Consider the following 13,525-nt stretch of genomic DNA (forward strand, 5'->3'; position numbering starts at 1 on the left):
TGGTGATGTTTGAAACAGAAGTGTCTTTGTAGATGTCAGTCCGCAGCCAATACTGGGCCTTGGCGTGTGTGTGTGTGTGTGTGTGTACTTTGCAGACTTTGTGCATGAATCCACATGTGATGGGGTATGCAGCACAGGGACAGCGTGTACGTGTTCTTTTTTTTCGCGGCGTTCACCGGTTATTGGAGCCCTGGCTCGGTGTCACACCCAAAAGCTTCGCTTGAATCAAGTGATGTACCGTGACAGAATTAGGAGGGTGAAGCTAAAGGTTACTGCGCCGCGATTTCGCTTAGTAGAGACGCCATTGTTTTTACTTTTATTTTCGCAGAACAACGGGGCGGCGTAACACTTTGATCAATAGTGGAAAGATACAATGCTGAAAAAGCATTACATTGTCTTCCTCTGTAAAAAAAAAAAAAAAAAAAAAAAAAAGGAAATCTATTCTTTTCTTATTGGGTTCGTGGCCTTAAGAGAAGCTTGCGATTTTATTCCAAACCCAGCATAAAAAGTGAGTGCGTCTTTTTGTGTGTGTGTGTGTGTGTGTGTGTGTCTCTGTGTGTGTGTGTGTGTGTTTCAACAGGGCTAGCTTGAACAGAAATCCTCTGCAGTGTTTCTTGCGTCATACCTGCGGTAACAGCCTGATCACTTTAAGCCTATTCAATTTTTTTCTTCTTTTATCCGTCGTAGAATAGTTCAGTGATTTATTCTCATACTTGAAATTCATGATCCAACTGAACATGTCACGGAATAATTTCTTCTACAAGGAGCGGCTGTTCGATCCCTCCGAACGCTTGCTTCTGGGAATAATGGGATGTGATAAGCAGTGAAATACCCTGTAATGGCCGCGTCTTTAGAAAGCTTAGATTGCCTTTCTTGTCGAGTGGAAGGACGGAGAGCGCGGGAATGATGCACAACAGGCGGAACACGGGAACTTTCTAGCACCTCTCGCTCTGCCTCCCCTCCTATGTTCCTTCTCCAGAACTCGTGCCCCACTCCTCCTTCACCCCCACGTTGGACTCGTACCAGCATTTCTCACCGTGGAAGGAATGCAAACATGGATTGTATCGTACAAACCGGGTCTCTTTGTGTTCATACATACTCTTAATGTCCTTCTCTTTCACGCACTCATGTCATCACCACCACCCACACTCCATCCAGCTGCAACCCTTGTTTCCCCCCCCCCCAACCCTTCTAGTCGTTTCCTGAGTGGAATTCCAAAGCCAGGGCTAAGTGGAGATGTGACGGCAAGCCAGAGGAAATATAGAAGCAGAAAACCAATTCCAGGGCTTCCCCAACTGTGTGTGTGAGTGTGTGTATATGTGGGTACTATAGTGCAAAGGTCTGTATTTTTAGCTTAAAAAGAGGAGCCTTTTTTCTTCCTCGCCAAGTGGTTCTCTGTGTGCAGCATATGTGGTTGTACAGCATCTGTGATTTTGTGAATCACCTGGGCAAAAAATGCACAGACTCCAGTACACACACACACACACACCCACACACACACACGCACACACACACTCGCACAAAACAGTCCTTTTTATTGCTGAAGGCATACAGATGCGTGTATGCAAGAGCATCACTGTAATGAAAAAAGATTTATAAACGGAGATTATCTGGATTAAGACTGCATGTGATATTTTTAAAATGAGAGTGAGGTTAGAGATACTCCTATTATAATTACTATTAGTGTATTAATATTGAAAAGAGATTGTCATTTCCACATTATTTCACAAATGTAATAGTATATCAAATACTGACATGAATGAAACGGTCTATTAGATTTTTATGAGATCAACTAATGTGCAATGACATGTCAATCTCACATGGGCTCAGACCGAAAGAGAATCTCAATGACTCCAACTTCACTGATAGCAATAGATCAGATTTGGACTTAGAAATTCCAGAATAGCAGAATATGTCAATAATATTGATAATAATAATAATAAAGCCGGGAGCACAGAATTAAACATAATGCATTAATGATCGTTAGAGTCAAAACAACCTTACTGTGTGTATTTTGTACCGTCTGACATTGTATAGCTGATTCTAACAGATACAGCAGTGCTGGTACAGTAAAAAGGTGATAAAAGTATTGTGCCGGTTTAAAACGAACAAATGTGCGATGTGTTCACACTTCATTGTGTGAATTATTCGCGCTTGCTCTACTGCTTGTGTGTCTAATGTGTTCATCATCACCACACATCACACTGTGAGAGTGTTGAGAAAAGCCCAAGAAGGCCGACTGCACAGACCGGTCGATATGTGTGTTTTGATTGGGCCATGTCAACTTGTGAGTGCTCACAGGTTTCTGCTTCGATTTCCATGTTGTTTTTGTACGTTTATATGTTACACGTCAACCTCCTCAAATTAAACAAAATGACAACCTCTGCCGCCGTCAATCTGCCGCTAACAAGCTCAGTTTTTCATCCGGGCGGCGCAGTCTTTTAAGTATACGCCTCGTCGCACGGTTGCCTCTCTGTGTGACAGTTGGCTTCTTATTCCTCGCCATCAGTAATGGTTTACAAATGAGATGTGGAGGATTAGCAAATGAAATGTTGCAGTCGGTTTATTTTTCCTCTCACGTGAGCACTCTATTGAAAGCATGTCAGTCACCGGAGAGACCATTATCATGTCACCATTTCACCGCTGTAGAGTAAATACTTGGTTTTCTCCATCTTTAAGCCGATTCACCACACCCGTTAGTGGTCATTTACGAGTCCGACCTACTGTACGTGCCATACTTTACCTCTCTTGCCTCTTTACCTCTCATTACCTCCTGCCTAATAAATACTGTATATCAGAATGTCTGTGACAATACACCAGATAAAGAGATGCTTTTGAGTTATATTAACTTCTGTACACCACTGTGCCTTTATACAGCGGTTTCATTTGTGATCTGGTTGAAATCATACGGAAATCCCACATTAAATATGCTGGACAGCGTTCAATATTTGTTAGTATCAAACCGTAATTAATACAGCAGATTGCTCACAAACATTTTTTAATTACTTTTTTTTGTTTGTTGCTTTTTTTGCTTGAAAAACTGATTAGCCCCTCCTGTTATCTGTTATTTTTCATTTGCTTGTAATGAAGCCCTGGATGTGCTAATTACCTTTTCAACTTGGCTTTTCGAGGACCCATATTTGCATACTGTCCACACTGACACACAATGCTGAATAGTGTGTTCTTGTTTATTGAATGACATATTCACAAATAGCTTTCAAAGACCACCTGCACGAACCTCTGTTCAAACAAAGATAAGACGGACGTCGCCACCTTACTGAAGCGCCCAGAACCTCATTATGTATTATGGTCACCAGTTCTTGACTTGATGACTAAGGTTGTTTCTCATTACATTAAATGTGAAATGTATACAAGTACAAAGCATATATGATGGTATTTGGTGTATAGAGTTTTTATTTCTTATTAAGTTCAACAACAAAAAACAAATCATCACTGACAATATTAGTCATCACGATATTTTTTCCACCGCCTGCTCCAGCAGCAGCAGCGTGTTTGCATGTGCCCGGATCACTCACAGTCTGAATGGAACTGAGAACCAGTTTGTCTTGCAGGACCATGACACTACGTCTGTAACACCAACCAACACCCACCTCAGTAATGCTCTATTATCTGAGGTGTGGCCTCTTCTCCAAGCAAATTTGTTCTGCTTTGATTTGTGTGACGTCGTTGTGTGATGTCTCTGATGTTTGTGCAAAGGTGCACCACTGTCACATTGTCCAATCTGGTTTTTCAGGCTACACGATGATGGATGTGTACTCTCACAAAAAAATTGAATACCCACTTTGTAAACTTCATGTGATTTCAAACAAATAGGCTGCACTAATATTCAATACATTAACATGGTTCTTTTGGATTTGAAACAAATGGGGATTATTGATTCTAAATATATATATATATCTTTTTTTTAAACACATTGGGCTCATTAGAAATATTACATACATTTTAGTATAACAATACATACACTGAGCAAAGCAGCTAGATTGATATCACCCAGTAGTACAGATTTACAAAATAATTTATAGATCCTAATTGACTTTCAAATCATGCTTCCTCCAAGTGGATCCAGTGAAAATGTGTAAAACAGTGCATTCCCATTTTCCCTCAATCTGATGCTCCTCTCACAGACCACAGCTGCACTTCCAGCCATCTGCAACACAGTTTGTTATGTACCTGTAAAATAGGGCTGTGTGATACGGCCATCTGAAAATGACTGAAAAGATCATGAATGATTTGAATTTAGGAGATGAAACCCGCCACCTGATGACCACCTAAAGAACAACATGGATCATGTACCACGGGGAAGAATAGAAGAGGCTAAGAGGGTTTTATTGTGGAAAATGCAGCAGGGAGTCTAATGAGTGTGACAGAGGAGGACTAAAGGAGGTTTTTAACAGGGATTAGAAGTTTCTGACTCCACCATTTGAATATTAAAACCAATTATCTGTTGATAATCAGTTTAAACAGAGTAGTTTGAAGGAGAAAAGCTGCAGAGGGGCTATTACAGAATGGGCACACGTCAGATTGATTGATGATGAGTTATCAACTTCTGGTTCCTGTGCCATGCTGGGCCTGTAAAAGAAGCCTTGTGCATTATAAAAGCTTTGGAAAGTTGCGAATGTTGGGAGAATTTCGTGGACAAGGCAGCTTCTGGGATATTGTGAGAGTCAGACTTGTCTTAGCCAGAAGACGTTGCTCAAAAATCTTCGACGCGGTGCAATTTATGTTTGCATATTTTCCCTTAACCGTTTGCCTGCAAAGTGAATGAGATGTAGCCTCCAGTTTACTTCAGCTTCCGCCCCAACGAGGTGCTGTGTCGGGTGCGTGAGTGAATCAGTCATACTTCATTGGAAAACAATTACCCCTTATCACACAGAGATTAAAGATGACTTGCCAGAGTGCTTAATCAGAAGTTTTAGTCTTTCGTCTTTTGTGCAGCTCTCTCTCTCTTTCTCTCTTGTTTTCTTTGGATAGCAGTGGAGTTAGTGCTCGCATGTCCTCGTGTGTGTCTGTGTGTGAATGCATGGTTGTGCATTCACACACAGAATGTGTGAATGCACAACCATGCAAGATATGTGTTTAGGTAAGCATATATCTCAAAAAGGAACCTGATCTTTTTTTTTTTTTCTCCCCCTCCTCCTTTGATGTCAGCTGGTCAGTGCGTGTGACTCGGGTCAAGCCGAGCGCGATCCTTAAGTGCTGTCACACTAATGTTAACCGACCTTTGACCTTGTGTCTTCTCAGGTAAAGAGTCCTGCCCGCCCTGACAGACTGGCTGATAGACCCTGAAAATAAGAAGTGGGCAGATCGAGAGATAGGAGGAGAGAGGGAGGTGAGTGAAACGAATAATGGATTCCATTCGTATCTCCCTATCTATATATCTTTGCACACACTATATCTGGCGCTCTGCCAGAGAAGCGCTGGAGCAGCGACGGTTGGTACACACCCCTGCTGAGCCCAAAAACTGAGAGCGTGTGAGCATTTGTGTGTGCGCATGCAAGTGTATGTGCCCTTAAATCAGGGGTCTTTTTTTTTTTTATAACTTGGAGAGTGAAAGATGGCACAGGGGTCGTTTTCCAAACGTGTGCCCCTGAGCTGTGTATCCACTGAGCAGCGAGATTGCCAGCACAGGTCGGCCTTCTTTTTTCCTAAATGGAAACAACATACCATCGAATTCCACGTGTTGACACAAGCCCGATCGGGGTCAAGAGGCTTGTGTGTGGCGCCACATGTGAACTAGCAGATAGCACACTGAAACTCTAACTTTAAAACTCTCTCTGTTTTTACCCGTATATATCTCCAGTTTCTACTGTTCCTGCACCTGCAGCCTATCTGCTACATGTTCTCTACCCATCTGTGTATCTGACTAAACAACGAGCCCCGCGGTCATCTTGTGATCTAGTCTCCAGTACTGCAGCTGCACAGCGAGGGGGCTTTTAGGTTAAACACAGTTTTTGGTTCACAGTTGGCTCAGGGCCCGTGGTCCTGGTGGTAGCAGTTCACTCGCTGCTCTGATAAGCTGCCTGCTAATGTATGTAAAGTAGCTTTTGTGCAATCGCCCAGTGGCCTTCCCCACCATCATCTCAGTGGGAACGCTTTGGGGTCTGCGTGTGTCTGTGTGTTTATGTGTAAGAAATTGAGCGCCGTGGCGGTTTAAGTGGATCGCTGGTGAGACTGAACCGAGCGGAGAGGCGGCTCCGCTGCGGTCCTGCCTGGCTTCACGGTGTCAAGTCAATTTAGTTTGTATTAGTGCTGCCGATTGGATTGACCACAGAGAATCCATTAACACATTAATCGACAGCTTTGACCATTGATCGACAACAACTTTGATAATCCATTGGTAAAAGAGTTTTCCATGTTTTCCAGACAAAACATCACATACAGTATAGCCATTAGCTCCGCTAGAACGTGTTAAAGACTAAATGATTACTTGCTTACACTAAACAACAACAACAACAACAACAACACAGTAACCGACAGTGACATTCGCCAGCAGTTGCTTTGTGTTGTGTTCAATCCTTTTAGAATAATAGGTCAAACCGGGTTTTCTGCTTAGTTCACACACGTTAAGTCTTGTGGTGTTTGTCCATCAAAGAATATTTTCACTTTCACATTAACTGAAACGGACAAACTTGTGTTCACATGCAAACTGTGAAGACGATCCAGTGTGTTCAGATGTCCTTCGGCCCACTCGGAGCTTCTCTTTTACTTCTCTTCCCCTCCTCCTTTTTCACACTTTTCTCATCTGTTGCCTCCTCCACTCCTCCCTACCTTCTCTGCTCATTTCTTTATCTTAAACGTCTGACTAATGCTCAACGTCTTAATTTCGCTCTTTCTTTTTCTTTCTTTTCCGTTCCTGTGTGTCATACCTTCTCTCTTTCTTGCCCCCTTAGCCGCAGTGTCCTTGAGAAGGCAGTGACTTTGCCGGTGAGCGCAGCAGAGCGCATCTCTCTCTCTTACTCTCTCTCACAGACACTCACTCAGCCCCCCGAACACGCGCGCACACACACACACACACACACACACACACACACACACACACACACACACACACACACACACACACACACACACACACACACGCGCGCGCGTGGTACGTCTTGGGCTTACGAGCCTATTCCTTTAGTCTCCATAAATAATTCATCGGCAGTAACATTGGCTGTACATTATGCAAATATTGACAAATCTATTGCAGAGAAACTATTGAGACAGTCGTTTCCTGTGTTGTGCACAACTTTTGCCCACTTGCTGTTTTCGAAAAAACCTACAGTGAATCTTCAACGAACTGCTGATACAAGCAAAATATCTCCAAGCCAGGGCACAGTATAGGGCAAATCAGGTGTTCAAGAGGAAGGCAAGGATCTGTTTTATTGTAATGCTTGTTGCTGCTTGTCACTCAGACCTCTGACATGCGGTGCAACATAAAAAGATGATCAAGTTCACTTCAGTTGGCCGTTGACGAAAACAGGATTTAATGAGTAAGTTCAGTCGCTCTTCCTCAAGGTTCGTCGTCGGGTTTGGACAAATTGCCCTCAGGTGACACTGTAGTTATCCTGCCAGCACGGAAACACGATACCCCCTGTGCCCTCCTCCTCATTAAAGGTGCCCTCAACTAATCTTGGATCATGACAGCCCATTGTCGCGGTTTTCCGTAGCTTTTGAAATATAGATGCAGTCTGATTGTCTGGTTGTAAGACGAGATGTTGCCGTCTCTCGATGCTGTTCTGTGCTGTCCTGGTCGGTCCCTTGTTTTCCATTTGAGTCCACGGAGTTCGCGTCGGGTCACTGCTTTTTCCTGCCACGTTACGTATTCGCTGTTGGAGATCAAGTGTGTTGTGGTGAGCCAGCTGGCACCCGTGTTGTTGTTGCACTCGCATCCTGAATGTTCATCTTACGCGACAGATTTTAATTATACAGTGCATTGATATGCTGTTATGTTGTTATCGTCAAAAATTTGATTTCTATTAAAATCATTTTTCTGAATTTAGGTGCTGTTTAATCTTCAATCTTCAACATCCATATGTCTTTATTAACACACTGCATGACAGTATCAGTTTCAATGCTCTCTCTCTCTCTTTCTCTCTGACTATGTGTGAATCTCGCTCACTCTTCCCCGTGTTTGTCCCACCTTCGGCGGAAAATGCTTCTGTCGCCATGACGACCGATCCAATGGGGGAAAAGTTGAGGCCCTTTTTTCTCGCTTTCTTTTCCCTCCGTTGTCTCACGCCTGATGGCAATCTAATGCTTCCCTCACACACAAACACAAACAAGTGCACCAGAATGATCGTGTTGTTTTTGTTCTCTCGTCTTCAAGCGCTGATTAAAAGAAGTGACCTAATTACAGAGAAACGCCATGGACAATCTCTCTTTTTTCTCTGCTTCCTAGTTTCCTGCTTGCTTGATTTCTTGCTTGTTAGTGACCGTCACTGTGACAGTGGGACCTTTGGCTATAGCAGTAAATGCTTTCACCGAAGATGCTGCTGCAGACAGAGTAGCACTTGCAACAGACGCTTGGACTCAGGGGTTTCGGCCTCCTTGCTCGCGCGTCCGTCTCCCATGCCCGAGGCTGCGAGTTCGAGCCCTCGACCAGTGCAGTCAGAAAAAAAACCAACATTAAATCTTCCTCCAACATCGCTCACTCCCCCTTTTAAATCATGCTTCTTGTGTGTTGTTCCTCAAGAGATGGACAAAGAGCATTGTCGTTTCATTTGCATTTAGTTCCTGGGCATGTGTCTCAGGTTTAAGATAGGTGGGAACTTTCGTTTTAGCTTAATCTGTGTTTTTAATGGAGTTAGCCGAGGGCCGGACACAGTCTGGAAGACAAACGGGCAATTTTAAAGTGCAGGGAATTCAATTTTGTGAATTCATAATAACTACTCTCTAATTAATAATGTGTGAAGTGTGAAAAGGACAACTATAATGAAAGACCTCAGGCCCATTCATTTTCTACCTCTTTTTCCCCTTCGTACCCTCTCCCTTGTTCTTTTATCCCTCCCCTTCCTTCCTTTACTTCCTGTCCCTACCATCCCCCTTCATCCATTTTACATCTTAACGCTTTCCCATTGTCTTCTGCTTTTCCTCCTCTGGTTTATATTCCTCACTGTTTCGCCTTCCTCACACCCTCCTCTTAACCATGCATGTCGTACATTACAACTCCATTATTCTCCTCTAAACAAACATATCAAATTGCACTTATCTCTCTCTTCCTCACACACTTTAAGTAGTTTTGGCACAATACCAAAATTACCAGTTTGATACAAACCTGCCTAAATATCTCAACGCTGAAACTGAAGCGAAGTAATAGAATAATAGACAACAGAACATGGAAGTGAGCGATGCTTTTTTCATTATTTATCAATTTTAAATCAAGTTTAACAAAACAGAGAACTAGAAAATGAGCAAACCTCTGCCAAGGAGGAATATTTGATCATTTGTGGTCAGTCCTCTTTAGTGCACTGGGCTGTCGGGCTTGGTAAGAGGAATAATTATTCCATATTCCACGTCCTGCGTCTGATTTGTCGCCAAGCTTTGTGCACAGTCGGCAAGAGAGCTTGTTTTAGCGGCCATACTTCTGAGCGTGCCCATTATGCCTGCAGGAAGTGGAAGCAGAGAGCTGCACACGCACATGCTCGTAGGAATTATGGCTCTATTTAAACCACAACACCGGTCAAATGGGGTGTTGTACCGTTGTACTCGTCTGGTGTCAATATACCAAGCAGCACTAACTGTAAACCTTTCCTGTCTCCCTCAATGTGTTTATTTCTACCTGTTCCCTTTCTTATACGCTTGTTTCAAACCTGCCCAAGGCCTTTTTTCTCCTTCTCTCCCACTGTACACAACCATCAGTCCCCCCCTTCCTCTCCCCTCTCTCTCTCCCCCCGCTCCTTCCTTTCTCCCTCTCGGCCCCTCCGCCGTCTCCCCTGAGTCAAGGAGACAGACGGGAAGGAAGTGCGCAATGAAACGTGTCGAGCGCACTGCCCAAATTGACCTGCAATGAAAGGAGTCACTGATCAGCTCCTGCTAAAGCACCGTAGATGGGGGGTGTATGGGGAGGACATGTACTGGCTAACGTAGCACACAGTTGAGAGACGGATCTCATGCAAACACTGTCCAAAGTTCATTATAACTTTGTGTGGAGACAGAAAATGTCCCTTCTTTCCCCCCGCGGTGAGTAAAAGACGTCTGTGGATTCGAGAGGCCAGACGTTTTAGCTGAAGAGGTGGGCGTAATCTTCATTCAAGAGATTTTCTCTGCCGTGTGAAAAGAGAACTGAGAGGCATGAAGGCAAGGCAAAGGCTAAGGAGAGTGAAAACTAGAAAAGCAGGAAGAGACAGAATGACAGGACACACACACTCCCGAGTCACTGAACTTGTTCTTTGTTTATTGATGCCCAAAAAGTAAGACTATAGCATTTCGGAGTCAATTCTGTGAAACTCATCTCGTACACTCGATCGTACGTTGTAATTTATGCGTCTCAATAATCTGCTAGTCGCGAGCTACCAACTATATGCCGCTGCTTTTATTAATGAAAATTGACGGAGAGCGGGACACATGGCTGGAATATCAAGTAGCACGTCAGAGTGCCGTTTTGTATTGTAGAGTAGAAGCACATTAGGGGAATTAGTGCACATCTGGACAACCCTGGCTGTCCTCGTGCCCTCACGACTCGTAACATGTTTCATAATTTGGAGGGTTACAACACTATATCGACAACAACCTCTGGCCTCAATTCTGAGAGACCTTTTTTTGAACCTTCTGTCACATGAGCCAAAAATACGGCTTTGACTTTCAGGTTATCTAACGAGATAAAAGTCACCTCTCAAATAACTGTCCAAGCAGAGATTGCTACTCGGTTAAAGGTTCCCAGAAAAACAGTGTCTTCTTCTACTTTTTTGTCCCTCTGTACTACCCTTACTTTAACCCTATGACATCAAGTCATTAACCCCACTTTGGAAATCCCCGATGCACTGGTCCATATAGATCTACTTACCTTTTAATAGGCTTACACCAGATGTGTTAGTGGTGTAATGAGCACAATCATGGAATTTCAAACTAATTTGTTAATTGTGCATGATGTGTGGTGGTAACACTCGTTTCTTCATACATTCTGCCATCTGTGTGACTATATGTGTTTATAACCAGTTAATGTACATGTATACAAACCTGCTCAGACACACACACACACACACACAACGAGATGGGGTCGTGAAAGCCTTGTGTGTAGGCAAACTCGAGCTTAGCAGTGAAGAGCCTGTTTAAGCAGGATTAAGACTCTTAAGTGTCAATGGAACAGACAAGTAGGCCAAAGACCACTAGGATATCACTTACACTGCAACAACCAGTGTCAGTGTGTGTGTGTGTGCGTGTGCAATAGTATGTCAAGTAAAAGCAGAAGAGAAAACCGGCAGGACGCGCACACACACACTGAATGCACATTCACAAGTCTTCCTGCAGACTGTGGAGCCTAGACAGAACCCTGGCAGGACCATCTGTCCCTGCTGAAATCAGCACAGCAGGAGCCTACCAGTGCACGGTCACACACTCAAACACACACAATCAAACACACACACACACACACACACACACACACACACACACACACGCACAGCCAGTATGCAGCATGCTGGCATAGTGACGCAGAACAGTACTCAGCTGTCTGTATGGCAGTTCATTTTTCAGTTAAAACCCATGGTAAAGGTATCCCATGGAGATGACAGGTGTACCTGACATGACTAATACTCCACAGATAGATAGATAGATAGATAGATAGATAGATAGATAGATAGATAGTGCACACTCAGTCGCATACACATTCATCTATCCTTGTTAGCCTGTGACCCAGAGTTCTCCAGTCTGACCCACCGTCAGCAGAAAGTGCGCACACATCCCCACCTTTCTCCATTTCAATAATCGACCGAGGGGAGTTGCGCTCCCTTGTCAATGTTATCTATTTCCCTCCCAGAGACAACATCAGCATTTTTCTCTGCTTTCCGCCATCTCATCAATACTCTGCGTGCTGACCTCCCTGCGGCCTACACCTGGACCCAGTCAAGACAGAACTGCAGTGTCTTGGTTCAAAACCTGTGTATTTCACCGTGTATTTCTTCAAGGCAAGCTGTGAATACACAGTTCTATAGCTTACATTCGGGGTTCAGTTTCATTTCTGCTTATATTCGGCGACAGGGTCATGGGAGGGGCGTAAAAATTAAGACAAAATGGAAACTAAAGGAAGCTCATCAGTCACAGAAATCAATGACGGGTCAATGAAATTTGATCTAACCTGTTAATATAGATTAAAATACCAGTTGTAATCAATAAACCAAAACATGATCATTTATCTTCATTTTTGTTACCTAGGCACCTTCATTTGCCCTTTACATCAGTCCGTATACTGTAGGGTGAGTATATTGTGAAGGGTTTGCCCTTCAGGCTTTACTGACCCACGTCTTGATTGTAGGTTTTTAAAAGAAGCAAGGATGTAATTGAAGGTATCTGTCTGTTGGACCTTGTTGTTGTTGCCTTTTTTTTCATTGTTAATCTTGTTCTGTATATATTCCCTTCATTAAAAGACATTATAAAAGGTGACAGTTGACAAATTGTAAAATCGGCAAAATAGTTTAGAATGACTGAAAAACTGAAACAACACAGCCATTAACGAAGGATTCATTTTTAAAAAAAACTCAGCTAGTAGTGAAATATGTCTGTGATGGATGCTAATAGTCATTAAAGCTACGCCACAACAAAGACATTATCAAAACCCCTCCGGACCACCACAGTTTCTTCATCCAGGAATGAGCAGGAAATCTGTCCTCTTAACGAATCGAAAAATTCCCACATTTATTGGAGGAGCACCATAATGAAAGTCTTCAGTCTTATTTTTTAGCTACGAGAGGGAGATACTGTTGATTTTCCAATTGGTTCATATTATCCTCCTGGCCAGTAGGGTGATAAGTTGTATCAGGGAAAGGCAATATGTCAAATGAAAACATTGCACTGAGAGCATTTTGTTCTGAGTTCTATTAAGTTTTAATGATCTAAGGCTTTAAAATGAGTCTCTAGTAAAAAAAATATATATATATATATACTGTATATTATTTGGGCACTCAGGTAATGAGGATGATGTAATACCTTGCCACGTTTTATAAGGCCATTAAGCCTTTACAGTTAAAACTGGTGAATTTTACGTCTCACCCATTAGACAATGCTGTTAGATTAGGTTGGATCGTAGCTAGGAATTAGCAGAGCAATGCAAGAATGAACAGCACCAAGCAGCATTTAAAACATGTATATGTTTATATTTTGTAGATAGTAGCATCATCATCACTACCAGCCATCGCGATACAGTAGGTTAAAGGTTCCCCACGCTTGCAGCAGTGGAATAAGCAACATGACATGAACTTGCAGAATCGGGTTGTCTTCTTTGTCATTCAGGCGTGTCACCTGCAATGTTTTCATTTTTGAAAAAAATAAAATAGGCATTAATGTAAACAGAAAACAAAAGCATCAC

At 43.0% G+C, this 13,525-nt stretch overlaps 1 protein-coding gene across 5 annotated transcripts in view; it reads left to right on the forward strand.

Annotated features, from left to right (window-relative positions):
- The window catches only part of LOC118284600 (spermatid perinuclear RNA binding protein), a 75,384-nt gene that overhangs the window by 20,806 nt on the left and 41,053 nt on the right, over window positions 1–13,525 (forward strand). For all 5 annotated transcript variants that reach the window (XM_047329354.1, XM_047329353.1, XM_035607433.2 and 2 more), the window contains exon 2: window positions 5,263–5,350. The gene's annotated coding sequence lies outside the window, so the exon portion shown is untranslated. The remainder of the gene's footprint in view (window positions 1–5,262; window positions 5,351–13,525) is intronic.

The sequence above is a fragment of the Scophthalmus maximus genome, chromosome 20, assembly GCF_022379125.1.
Source record: "Scophthalmus maximus strain ysfricsl-2021 chromosome 20, ASM2237912v1, whole genome shotgun sequence".
NCBI lineage: Eukaryota > Metazoa > Chordata > Actinopteri > Pleuronectiformes > Scophthalmidae > Scophthalmus > Scophthalmus maximus.